The 12,219-nt window shown below is 39.4% G+C and overlaps 1 protein-coding gene across 5 annotated transcripts in view; it reads left to right on the top strand.

The window, feature by feature from the left end:
* The window catches only part of arhgef12a (Rho guanine nucleotide exchange factor (GEF) 12a), a 44,958-nt gene that overhangs the window by 2,259 nt on the left and 30,480 nt on the right, over nucleotides 1–12,219 (top strand). The gene's annotated exons all lie outside the window — the stretch shown is intronic.

Here is a 12,219-nt window from a genome sequence, read left to right as displayed (position 1 = left end):
TGATGGCAGCAGTGGCTGGCACCAGCTGCTGGCCTGTACTTGGAATTATTGTTCTGTATGTATGGTCTGTTTACATTGTTTTCCACAACAGTTGCTGGTAGTGACTGCACTGATCAATTAGGTTTTTGGTTTGTTGCTTGCTCACTCTTGCCTTATGTGTGTCTGTATTTCCCTGCTTTTGCCTTCGCTCCAGCCATGTGTGGTGTTGTGCAGTTTGTTTTTTTGCTCTGTTGGCATTGGTGGGAGGATGCATTCAGTATCTATTGGGGTTGGGCTGCCAGCCGGTGGGTCAGTTTAGTGTGCAGTTCACTCTTTGTCATAGTGTTCTGCTGATCTCCACGATTTTCCCACACCCCTGAGGCCCTCTCGGGAAGTGGTACTGAGGGGTATACTGCAAATGAAGTTCAACACAACCAGGCTTTCTTTGCATTAGCTGGCTGGACAAAACCTAAAACCCCAGCTGGAGATAACAGGTATCACAACAGTGGTTCTCAACTTTATCTCTTAAGCAGAGCTTTTTACTTCATGCTCTGTGCTCGGAAAAGCAGTGATTCGTAAGGCATTAGACCCTTTTTCTACACAAAATGACCCCTATGAGTGACACTTACTTCAGTCAGAGATGTTATCATTTGATGATGATAAAATGGTGATTAAAACTAAAAAGAACAGAACATTAAAAAGATAATACTAAAATGCAACGAGATTAATACAGTAGAAAACTGTTAATTTGGTGGTTTTTAGTGCACAGTAAAACAGTTTAATTCAAGTTATTTATTTCATCATCAGACTTGGCAGCAGATCAGAATCAAGTAAAACAATATTTAGACATTTTCTCCATCACCAAATTAATGCATGGGCATATTCAGTGACAATATGACACACAGTTTGCACTTTATTCAGAAATTTAACAGCGCATAACAATCCTATTAGCAGATAATCTATATTGTGCTTAAGACATGCTGTAAATGAAACAATCAGTGGAACCCTGGCACTTTGACTTTAAACCAAAACTCAGAAGATGGCCTGGTCATAAGCAGACTTTTTCACCATGAGTTACCACAGTAATTTAGCCAGGTAAATAGGAAGCTACTTTTATGACACAAACCTTTGACTTGAAGAGTTAAGCTTCGTAATACACCCCCTCCAGTGTTAGGGCTGCTCGATTATGGCAAAAATGATAATCACGATTATTTTCACTGAAATTGAGATCACGATTATTTGACGATATTTATTTAACCCTTTAAGACCTACTATAGAACCAAGTCCACCAGAGCTTATATTATTTTTTTTACATGCTGTAGTGCCATTTGTGGGAGCATTTCAAGTTGCTATACATCAATACAACTGTTATAGCCCATATTTTAATAATATGTATGCATTAAGTGCATAGTAATTACATAAATTGCAAAAAAGTGCAATAAACTACAAAAAAAATTGAAAATCGCTTTTGTTTTGTTTACATATATTTCTACTTGGAGAAATTTAAGAGGCTTATCCCTCAAAACTTTAAATACAATAAAGTTGCAAAAAATAGTTTCCCACCACAGGAAATTTATTTTGAGTGTCTTCATAGTTTTATTTTGGAGATACAGCAATTTTTATATACTGCAGGAAAAACAAAAAACAATCCTATGATGCAAATTTGCAAAGAAAACAGCAGGTGCATCATTTCACTGTGGGAAGTGTTACGAACAGCTGATAGGAACGGCAAAGCGTGTTTCTGGAATATTATGTTTTTGTTCCTGCAAGCACTTTTTATGCAATTTTTGCAAAGCTATATGTGGAACGAAACCGTGACCGAGGACAAGCTGATGGCATCAGATGTAAGTACAACTCCTCCGGTTTCATATGCAAAACAAATTATTGCGCTAGCTTACACGGTTCAGGTTCTACAGGGATTTAAAAATAGTTACGCAAAACGGAGCGTGCTGCTCTGACCGGCTTTAAAGGGTTAACAATGACTTTAAAAAAATAATATAAAATAGTGTGCAACACCACTGAAGTTTTTTTTTTTTTTAAACTCTCTTTTCAACCAACGGCAGTCACTCTCCAAATAACTTCTGCTTAGCTTTCCGAGCTTCCCTCGGGTCCTCTTAATCAGCGGTCTCCAACCTTTTTTGCGCCACGGACCGGTTTATGCCCGACAATATTTTCACGGACCAGCCTTTAAGGTGTCGCGGATAAATTAGGGAGGGGCTAATAATCGGCTCAGTCATTTTTAATGATCGTTGAAAGCCCAGATCGTAATCGTGATTAAAATTCGATTAATTGAGCAGCCCTATCCAGTGTCATTACTAGTAGTAAAAAATAGTCAGTGTTTATCACCCAGGTATTTCAGGTACTTTCAGGGAGGCTGATTGGAGTGTGATTTCACAGCAAAAGTTTTAACCTATGTCTGTAATCAGTTTTCAGCTGACAAGCCTGTCAATAATCATTCAATATCATTGATTCTTACATAAATATGCTCTCAGTTGTGAAGCCAGTATCAGTCACAACCTAATAAAGGCCAAAGTTTTCACATTGTGACATAGCCATCAGCTGAAAACGAGAGATGTGAGATGTCATGATCAGTGAATGTCTGGTAGTTTGCCGTGCTAAAGTCTTTAAAGGGGGAACGGTTAACTATATGTCAACATTGATATATTTCTGTGGGCTAGTTGAGTAATTATATCACCACTATTTTTAATAACAGGACACTGGAGTTGATAATTTGCGTCACTGCAGTGAAGTTTGTTTCCTTATGATAAATGTTTTCATGAGCAGTTCTGACAGCCCAGTCTGCTTGTATGCGTCTCCAGTATTTGGCATCCCTCCCCGATAATGCACCATGCCTCTGCTCCATCTAGTCAGCGCTGATACTGAGGAAGCTGCGTCAGCTGCTCTAAACCGTGCATTAAAATGAATTTCCAGCAGTCACTTAAAGCTCTGATCATAAGCTTCCAACTTGGCAACAGAGGAAATGTGCATTTCACCCTAACATGTAACCTGCAAATGAAAAGACAAAGTCCAGCCTCTTAGAAATGTTCTTTTGTGGTGGAAAAAAACTTCAGTTCAAGTGACAATCAACATTTGAAATGAAGCAGGTTGCAGGCTGTAGTTTGAGCTTGCAGGATTAAAAGCTAGTATAGCCTGTAACATCTAGGTAAGGGCGGTCAAGCCAAATAAATTTAAACAGTTTTTCCTGATATGTAATCTTGGTAAACATTTTCTCTTGAGGTCACCTAGGTTGTAGTAATAGATGATGATCTGAGGGTTAGATTCCTTTCAAAGAATGTAGTAAATGAGTATTATTATTATTACATATTTATTTCCCGTGCTGTAGTTTCATGTGTACAAATGTACACATCCATGCACGCACTTTTTCACTGTTTGAAATGAATGTGTGTGTTAGAGAGCATACAATTGACACAAGTTTGACACGTATCTTTCGTTGCAAGTGAGTGAGGCTTGTCTGCTGGCATTATGTTCTCTTCATGCTCTGGACGGGGTAGTAAACTCTCCAGTGTGTCTCATGCTTTCTTCTCATTGGCAGTAGTTATCTCTTTTAGGCTTTTCTGTTTGTTGCTTTGCTATGCTGGTTGGATTGTGCTGTGTTACTTTAAGAAGTACACCAGCCCCTCTTGCAGCAATATATCGCCACCATGCTTTGTGGTTGGGATGGCGTTGCAAGCGTCATCTTTAGTGCTTTAAATATAATGATGGTCATTATGGTCAGACAGTAAAGTTTTTGTTTCATCAAACCAGTTGAAAGTATGTTCTTTGTGTGGAGTCACACATTGTAGTCTGTCTTTTTTGGGGGCAGTAGTTTTTTGCTTGATGAGCAACCTTTCAGGTTATATTGCTATACTTTATCTATACTGCAAATGAGTGCTTTTGTCCAGTTTTAATGCAAGTTGCTTATTATTTTCCAGGACTGATTTTCCATTGTGCATCAGACTTTTTTTGTTTTACATTCATAAGCAGTAGCTACATGTCCCAGTGGTCCCCCCTCGCCCCCCCCCCCCCCCCCCCCCCATCAGATTTGATTTCTTGTGTCCCATGATGTTGAGCAAAGAGATCTCAAGCAGAGTTAGAAAGTAGAGCTCATCAAACACAGCAGTGCAATAAATTTTATATTAATAGAGCATTGCATCAAGAATTGGTTTTGATTGTTTTATGGAGGTGATGATTCATTTCAGTGGAAGATTTGGAAGTTGTAGTTCATGGTTGCGCTGTATATTACACTAAAAGCTGTTTTTTTTTTTTTTTTTTGTTTGTTTGTTTGTTTTATTATTATTTGCTGTATTTTTTTGTTTCGTTTCTGTTTTTTACATGAATTGGCTGAATGGCTAACACATCCACAGGAGAAAACGAGAATCAATTCAATGATGAGCTGAAGTGCTGCAAACACTTGTTTTTAGATAGCTTTTGATCACATTTAAAAACTAGGTTGAATATTTATTTCTAGTCTAGTGAGTCTTGATGAGCTTTTTTTTTTTTTTTTTTTTTTTTTTTGAATGGATAGGAAAAGAACATTAATATAGCCTTGCAATTGTAGCTGTGTCTTCAGCATCTGCACCACACTGGCATGCTGCTTTACATAATCACTTCTGCAGCTGTCCTGTATTTTGTCCTATGTGAGATCTGGTGCATTTACCCCATCTTCTCTGTAATGGATTTAAATGTCCAGTGCTGATTAACAGGCATGGCTTCCTGCTTAAGGGAGCTCAAATATTGCAAAACCGACAATACCAATTATTGCTCTGGTCAGTCTAGAGCTGGGCGATAGAACGATAACGATATGTATCGCGATATAACTTTTACTCGATAGAGAAATTAAGCTATCGCGATAGACCTCGCCGCTCTTGTTCTCTTAAAAAAAAAAAAAAAAAAAAAAAGGTCAGCCAATCCAAATTCAGTAGCGCAGAGCCGAACCAATCACAGCCGCAGCGTCACGTTGCGTGACTTGTTACGTACAGCACAAGTGCCAAGCCGCACGTGTGTTTGTTTGGGAAGCAGCCAGCGCGTAATGGAGGAAATGAGTGCGCCGACTAGAAAAATCAACCGAGCGTGACCGAAGAGAAAACAGATGATGGTTCCAACGCCGGAGAGATTGTCGAACGGAAGAGCCATAGAAGCTCCGTAGTTTGAAGGTATTTCGGCTATTTCAAGTCTGACAAAAAACAGAGTAGCGTTCACTGTAAATTGTGCCGAAAGCAAGTCTGGAAATACAATAAACTGGTGCATGCGTCACACTGTGCGCCACGTTATTGTTTCGGTGAAATGAATTTCTACAATACTGTTAATTGTACTCTCTGCAGTGTTTAAATGCTTACATATACACAGTTACTGTCCCTCCACACAGACGACTCGGTTCTGCTTCTATGCCCCAGCTTTGTTTACTTTTTCCCACCGAGGCTTCTAGACTTCTGATTGGCCAACATTTCTGCACGGTTAGGAATCTAGCGCCACCTGCTGCTTTGGCATGTTCATAGCAGCGTTTTCCTTCATTTCTGCCTTTATGTGTGGACGGGATTATTTTTTAAAACGAAAACGGAAAATCTCAGTTTTCAAAAATACCCGTGTACGTGTGGACGTAGCCTCAGTCTCTGACTGGAAGCGCTAATTCGTCATTTGGCTTTTGTCAGACTAAAGTAACTGTTAAAACTGTTTGAAAAGCTCAGCTATACAACAAGGAGAGATTGAGAATTTCCTTTTAGTTCTCAGTTTATTTGATATTGACAAAAGTTAGTCAGTTTTGTCTGTTCTTCTGTAAAACAAACTAAGATTTATTTTTAGAATTAATATTTTGTTTCTAAGTGGAATTGACAATTTAGTCTGTTTCATTTGTTCTATTTTGAAACTTAAACGCTTTAGCGGCTGCCTTTTGTGTAGTTTGCAATATTTGCCTTTATTTATCTGAAAAAGTCTCATGTTCCTTAAGTACATCTACCCTGTTGAACTTATTATGGGAAATAAATATTTAAAAACAAGCTGCTGATTATTTCACATTTTACTTGTGAGCAACGGCACATTTAAATCTTACAAATATAGTTATTTGGCTTATATCGTGATAGATATCGTTATCACCTGAAATGAAAAAAACATATCGTGATATGAAAAAATCTCATATCGCCCAGCTCTAGGTCAGTCTTGTAAGCTTGATTATTTAACAAAAATTTTCATTACCTAAAAAGTCATACATTTGTTGTTTTAGAAAATGTATATAGAAAATGAAAAACAAAATGAAATACATTTTAACAAGGGCTATTGGAGGACACAATGTTGACAAGTTGGACCAGATCATAAAACTCACCTCTCAAGGCTTCCTACAACCTCTGTGGGTGCTGACAGGGGCAAAGAAAGGCCCCAGGCAAGGCAACAGCAACTAGCATGGCGGTAGTAGGGCATTTAACATAGAAGCCCACAGCCAGCCTTTGCAGTGATTGTGAAAGCGAAGAAACAGCAATCTGGAGGCAAATGATTCCATGGGGTTCACCTGTGAAAACGTGAGTATTAGTTTGTCTGGATGGGACAGGATTCTCTTTTCGTCCTCATGACTGGAGCTACATTAAACAGCAAGTGACTTTGTGCTGCTTTTTATTTTTTTAACCCTAACCCTCCCTAAAAGCTCAAAGCACAGCTGTTGCTAAGAAATGGGGTGTGCTTTGTTTGGAACACAAGAAAAAGAGCTTCTTAGTAAAAAAAAAATAATGCAACAAAGCAAGCCATTTATCCGGATTGTTTTGTTTGGGTGCACGTTAGAGTTAGCATTGAAATTGTTTTTAGGTTCAATTACATGCTACATGTTTTGTTTTTTGTTTTTTTTTCCACTTTGTCCCGACCTGGGATATCTAGCAGTCGTGCAGCAAAACCAAAAGATTACTGAATTTTTCTCCAGAATGATAGCAGCGCACACAATGTACCATATAAACCACCTAAAGTCTTCACCAAACAACTGACCGTATTCTTTGTTTTGGTTATTTATATAATGTAAATACGGATCTTAGGACTACTGCTCACACCTGGGTGTCACTTTCGCAGGCACACACCAGCTCTGTTCATTCTCATCCAGCTCTGTTTCACTCTTTTTCAGCCATAATAACATGCATGTCTTTTTACTTTTGCTTTAATCAACCTCTGTCTCCTGTCATTACTACGTTTTATTGTGGTCCATGTTAGAACAGAGAATATTTTACTATTACACCAAAGTACAAATAAAAAGTGGTAAGGTGAAAACTGCAAGCCAGTGAAATTGTCTGGGTCTTTTTCATTACTTTTTTAAGATTATTAAGAATTCTTCTTATCTCAAGCTAATAAAAGGAAAGAAATGTATCTAGGAAATGGCATGAAGAAGACAGAGGGGAATGAAAGAAGCAGTGGCCCAGGGGTGGTGATGTTGGAGGGTGGGTGGAGCCTGGATATTAGCTGGGGCTCTTGAGCATTGAGAGAGTTGGGGGTCTGTCACCCAACTATGTGATGTTGATGCATGTGGACACCCTCTACTGTCCTGCACCTCCTGTGCTGTTAAGCAGAAGAGCTTCAGGGCTCAAACATTACTTTCACTTCATGAAAGACAGGATCACAACAGTAAAGAAAAGGGGGACGAGGAAACAGAGCTGTCTTACCCAAGTGTCAAGTTCTCACATGTCCATGTAAGGGCTTTGTGGGCTTAAACTAGGCTGCTGCCTTCAAGCTATCTGTGGCAGTGAAGAAGCCATACTATTATGCTCAGCGCTCCAATAGATTTGAAGATAAATTGCTTTTACAGTATTTATTTCTCAGAATGTCAAGTTGATAAAGAAATTATAACTTAATTTCTAGTACTTTTTGGATCCAGTCTTTGTCTAAAATAACCGGAAATGGATAGTTGACATTAAAGAGCAGCATCCCGGCTGTAGCTCATTGGATGCATTTTACTTGCCATGCTGAGAGTCCTCAGGATGGAGATGCTCTAATTGAATGTTTTCTGTGTTTGCTATGAAAGGCTGTATTGTAGAGAGAGCCAGCAACATGCCACTGCACTGTGATTAATCTTACACTGCCTGTTTCAGCTGATTCAGAGATGACTCAGACTGACACACGCCTGCTTTCTTTTCTTTCTTTTTGGGAAGGGGGCTGGCTACAAGAACCATTGTAAAAACACAAGTTGAATTACCTACCCACAGTTTTTTAATTGGATAACATTTCTTTGATAGCAGATAGCCAAAACAAAAAAGGAAAGGCAGGACAGGGAATACGTGGTGATACCTTTTCTTCAGTCTTCTGTTTATATATTCTTGTAGGCCAGTGAATATCCCTAGGATAGACTGTTTCCCTTAGTGACAAATTATTTTTGAAATTATCTTGCTTTTCTTGGGCTAAATTGCTTTAATGAGCATAATGTCCTTGAATGAATATTTTATGATCTTCAACCTGAAAAGATGATTAGCGGGGGGAAAAATAATGTGTCATCCGCACATTAAAAGTCTTGTGAGTTCAGAGAAGTTGCTCATTGATTGGAAAAGTTTGCCATTTGTTGTATTAGGCCTCATAACTTCAAGTGTTTTGGCAGAGTAGCATATTCAGCCACCTTCCTTCCTTTCCCAGTGCTCGAGGACAGCAGACAGCATAGCGTGAAGAAATGTCTATCCCCCCGGCCTTCATGTCAGGAATCCTGATGAGGTTTATTGGGGCAGAAAGGGCACAGTTTTCCCCCTGAGGCTGTAGCTTGAGCTCCAAAGCTATTGGTCTTGTCTCTCCAGTACACACCACACCTCCCTTCCTGTCTCCCTCACTCTCTCTGTCTCATACACTTACTTAATCCTTTTTTCTGTAAATCCATATTTCAGTGTACAAAGCACCACATGGTAACACTGCTTAGGTCACATATTGAAAGTGACATCATTGCATTTGACATGAGGTTAGGGTGAAGTGCAGACAGTGGTTTAAAAAGAGAAAATGATGGTGTGTGTGTAGAGAACCTCTTTGTCATTGGCAGGGAAGCATAGGGAATGACGTCAAGCAGACTGTTTTTTTTTTTTTTGTTTGGTGTGTGTGTATGTGTGCACCCAAATTGTGTGACTCAGGTATATAGATTAGATAACAAGCAGTGTCTTTGTGTTCTCTCTTATTGGCCAGCTGCAGGCATGAATCAGACTGTTCACGTGACTGTATTATTACACAGTGGAGATGAAATCTTACTTCTAAGGAGGTGAGGTGGGGAAAAAAGCAGATTTTGCCAGTTTCATAAAGTACTTGGCTGGCCAGTGGCATAATGTAGTACTGATATTCAGCTGAGGACATGGTGCCATCACCACAGACCTGCAGTCCAGCTCTGCCAAATTTTCCAAAGAAATCTACCATCTCAGGGTGTGTAGCTGTGTGATGGTGTACACTTCAACTCCTGGAATTGACACACCTCAGTCTGATCTCTGCAGGCAACTCCCAAAGTGTCCAATCCTACACTAGTAACAGACAGGCACCACCCCTTTTAGCCCCAACAACACCTGGCTGTGCTGTGAACTGTATTGCTTTGCTTCTGGTAGGGGACTTGCATTACTGCAACTTCCTTTAATGGAAGTTACAACAGCAGCTTTGTATGACCAGAGATAGTAAAGGTAATGCTTGGTTTATGAAGCCAACTATGTTTCCTAACTTGATGCATCCTGCCAGATCTTACCCTGAGTTTAAAATGTTTTATTTTTCTCTGTTGGCACACAAAACACATTATAATGCACATCTGAGATAAACTTTAATAATCTCCCTAGGTCTGCTTAGATTAATTCTAAGAGGAACCGAGAGTAATCCGAAGTATTTCCTCTGAATCTTGCATTACTTTGCCTAGTTCCTTATGTACTGTTTCCCTTCCTCTTTAGTGTGGGAGACCTGTGCACAGAAATGGCTGTGCATCAGAGCTCCCTTAGAGCTGTTTGTCCTCCCTCTTTCTCTTCTTTTTCCTCTCTCCACGGGCTGGTCTGGTCCCGGCCTCTCTTGCTGCCACTGTTGCTGCAGTTGGCCCAGCTCTGCCACAGTTTTCCATCAAAACACCAAACCTCAATGGAGCATTCAAGCCCAGGCCCGCTCCAGTGCTGCCCCTCCCTCCTATCCCACCCTGTTCTGACTCTGCCTTCTTTCTCCCTTTCTCGCTCACTGCACAGTTAATGGCCCCGTCCAGGAAGAGGTTCCTCACTTAGACTTTATATAACTGGATCTGAAGTATTGAATGAAGTGTGAGTGTTGTCTGTGAGATTTCATAGGGGGGGAAAAGCTGGTTTTAGCAAGTTGGTTTTGTAGCTTCTCTTAGATCTACATGTAAGCTGTGATCTAAAAATGTTCTAACAAAACCACAATGTAGAAGAATTAAGTTGTTGTCAGTTGTTGTAACAGGATTCACACGGTCCAAGATGGGTTTTTTTTTTTTTTTTTTATTACTAAAAGGCTGTTTAGAGTGTTGCATCAGTGTGCAACTTCTGCAAGCAGACTCAGAAGCTGTTTTGTTTAATACTTAAACAGAACCGCATATTTTCTGTTCATATCATGCGGTTCTTTGTATGTTTTTGTACTGCAACCAGTGATTATTAACACTCAACCAGTGATTATTAACACAAGAGTCTTTTATACTCGTTTGTTCTAGCAAATCTAAAAAAATGAAAAATGCTTTACTTGTTTTATACAGTCCTTGAAACCTGACATAAACTATTAATGGAGACTTGATAAGAATTAAAACTTTGCATAGTTTTCGTAGTATTATCAGGGGAGGAGGGGGCGTGGAGATTATACACTGCTGATCGGCAAAAGAGTATGTACTGTGAAGTTATGGGCTTTAGTGTATGTCAGTAATACTTTTCACTAGAGCAGGGCGATATGGCCAAAAATATTTATCACGATATATATTTGAAAATTTGCGATAACGATATAACCGACGATATAATTGATGCGAGACAAAATACAACTCCACAACATTACTAGCGCAAAAAGACAACCTTCCATTTATTTTCACTTAAACAAGAAGCTGGTTTTTATGTACATTAAAGCTTTATAAAAATGTAACAGTGCAAATGCAAATTCCTTGCTGAAAGTTTAACCAAAAGGCATTTCCAGTAGAAATGGGCTGACATATCCTGAGCATAACCATGTATAATATCCACTGAAGTTAAAAAGAGGTGCTTTGCAACATTAAACTGCAGTGTGCAGTACGCATTTTTCGGACCATAAGGTGCACGGGATTATAAGGCACATTAAGTGAAACAAAGCAGTCAGATAAATCAAACTTTATTAAACTCATTCTTCTTGCTTCCTCCACTTCTGTACCATTGATTCATTAATGTTGAATTCTCTGGCAGCTGCTCTATTCCCATGTTGTTGCAGTATATTAATGACTAACCTCGTATTGTGGATGGATTATCTCAGTTGTTCTCCTGACTGAAGTTTGGTCCGTTTACAGCATCCTGCCATGCGATTGCATTTGTCTCTAACCATGAAGAACCTTCACGTTAACTTTTATAAGTGGAAAAGTGTTAGTGTTCGTCCTCCAGCTTCACTGTTTATGTTATGCTAACATAGCTGTGTCGCTAGCGATCACGTAGCACATCATTATATACCAGCTAGCCCAACTTCAGTAACCCTACAAACGTCACTGCTGTTTAGTTTCCTGTCTTCATTTATGTTGGAAGTGATAGCAGAGCTGTACGTTTGATTTTTTTTCAGAAATCTCTCAGTCAGAACATGCAATATCATGCTTAGGTAACTAGCGAAACTAGCGAGCTAACTTCCGCTAGCTTCCTGCTAACTTCTAACTCCGTTAAATGTAATAACTTTTGTTTTCATGGATGCCTGGAAGTTAAACTTTATAGTTACACCTGGTAAAGCAGCAATGCTGATCGTTTTATTAAAGATGAAAGAATTTAGACAGTTTTTAACTCTAAGTGATGCTGCAGTGTTCGTTTGACCTGAAGAATACGGAGTTTAGGACCCAGATTACTCCCAGATTTAAGAGCATCTTAGTCCGACAAATATGACAATAACGACGGCCGCTTGCATGTTCTGCAAAAAAATGTGCTTTGTTGTGTATCTGACGGACAAACACCAAACCAGTTCCACATCACGGAAGTTGCACCATTTTTACAAACCAATTCTGGTTCATCTGTTTCACTCAACAATCGGCCATGTGCGTATGAAAACAAAGGCACTGCGCATGCGCGTTTTACTCCCATTCTATCGCGATATTTCATTTTCCTATCGTTGCCTAACATTATACCG

The sequence above is a fragment of the Aulonocara sp. 'chitande type north' Nkhata Bay genome, linkage group LG14, assembly GCF_057382095.1.
Source record: "Aulonocara sp. 'chitande type north' Nkhata Bay isolate Kocher_YH1m ecotype deep benthic linkage group LG14, A_spYH_male_GT1.1, whole genome shotgun sequence".
In the NCBI taxonomy this organism is placed as follows: domain Eukaryota; kingdom Metazoa; phylum Chordata; class Actinopteri; order Cichliformes; family Cichlidae; genus Aulonocara; species Aulonocara sp. 'chitande type north' Nkhata Bay.
The sequence above is the reverse complement of the archived record's forward strand: the minus strand, read 5'-3'. Positions and strand labels throughout refer to the sequence as shown.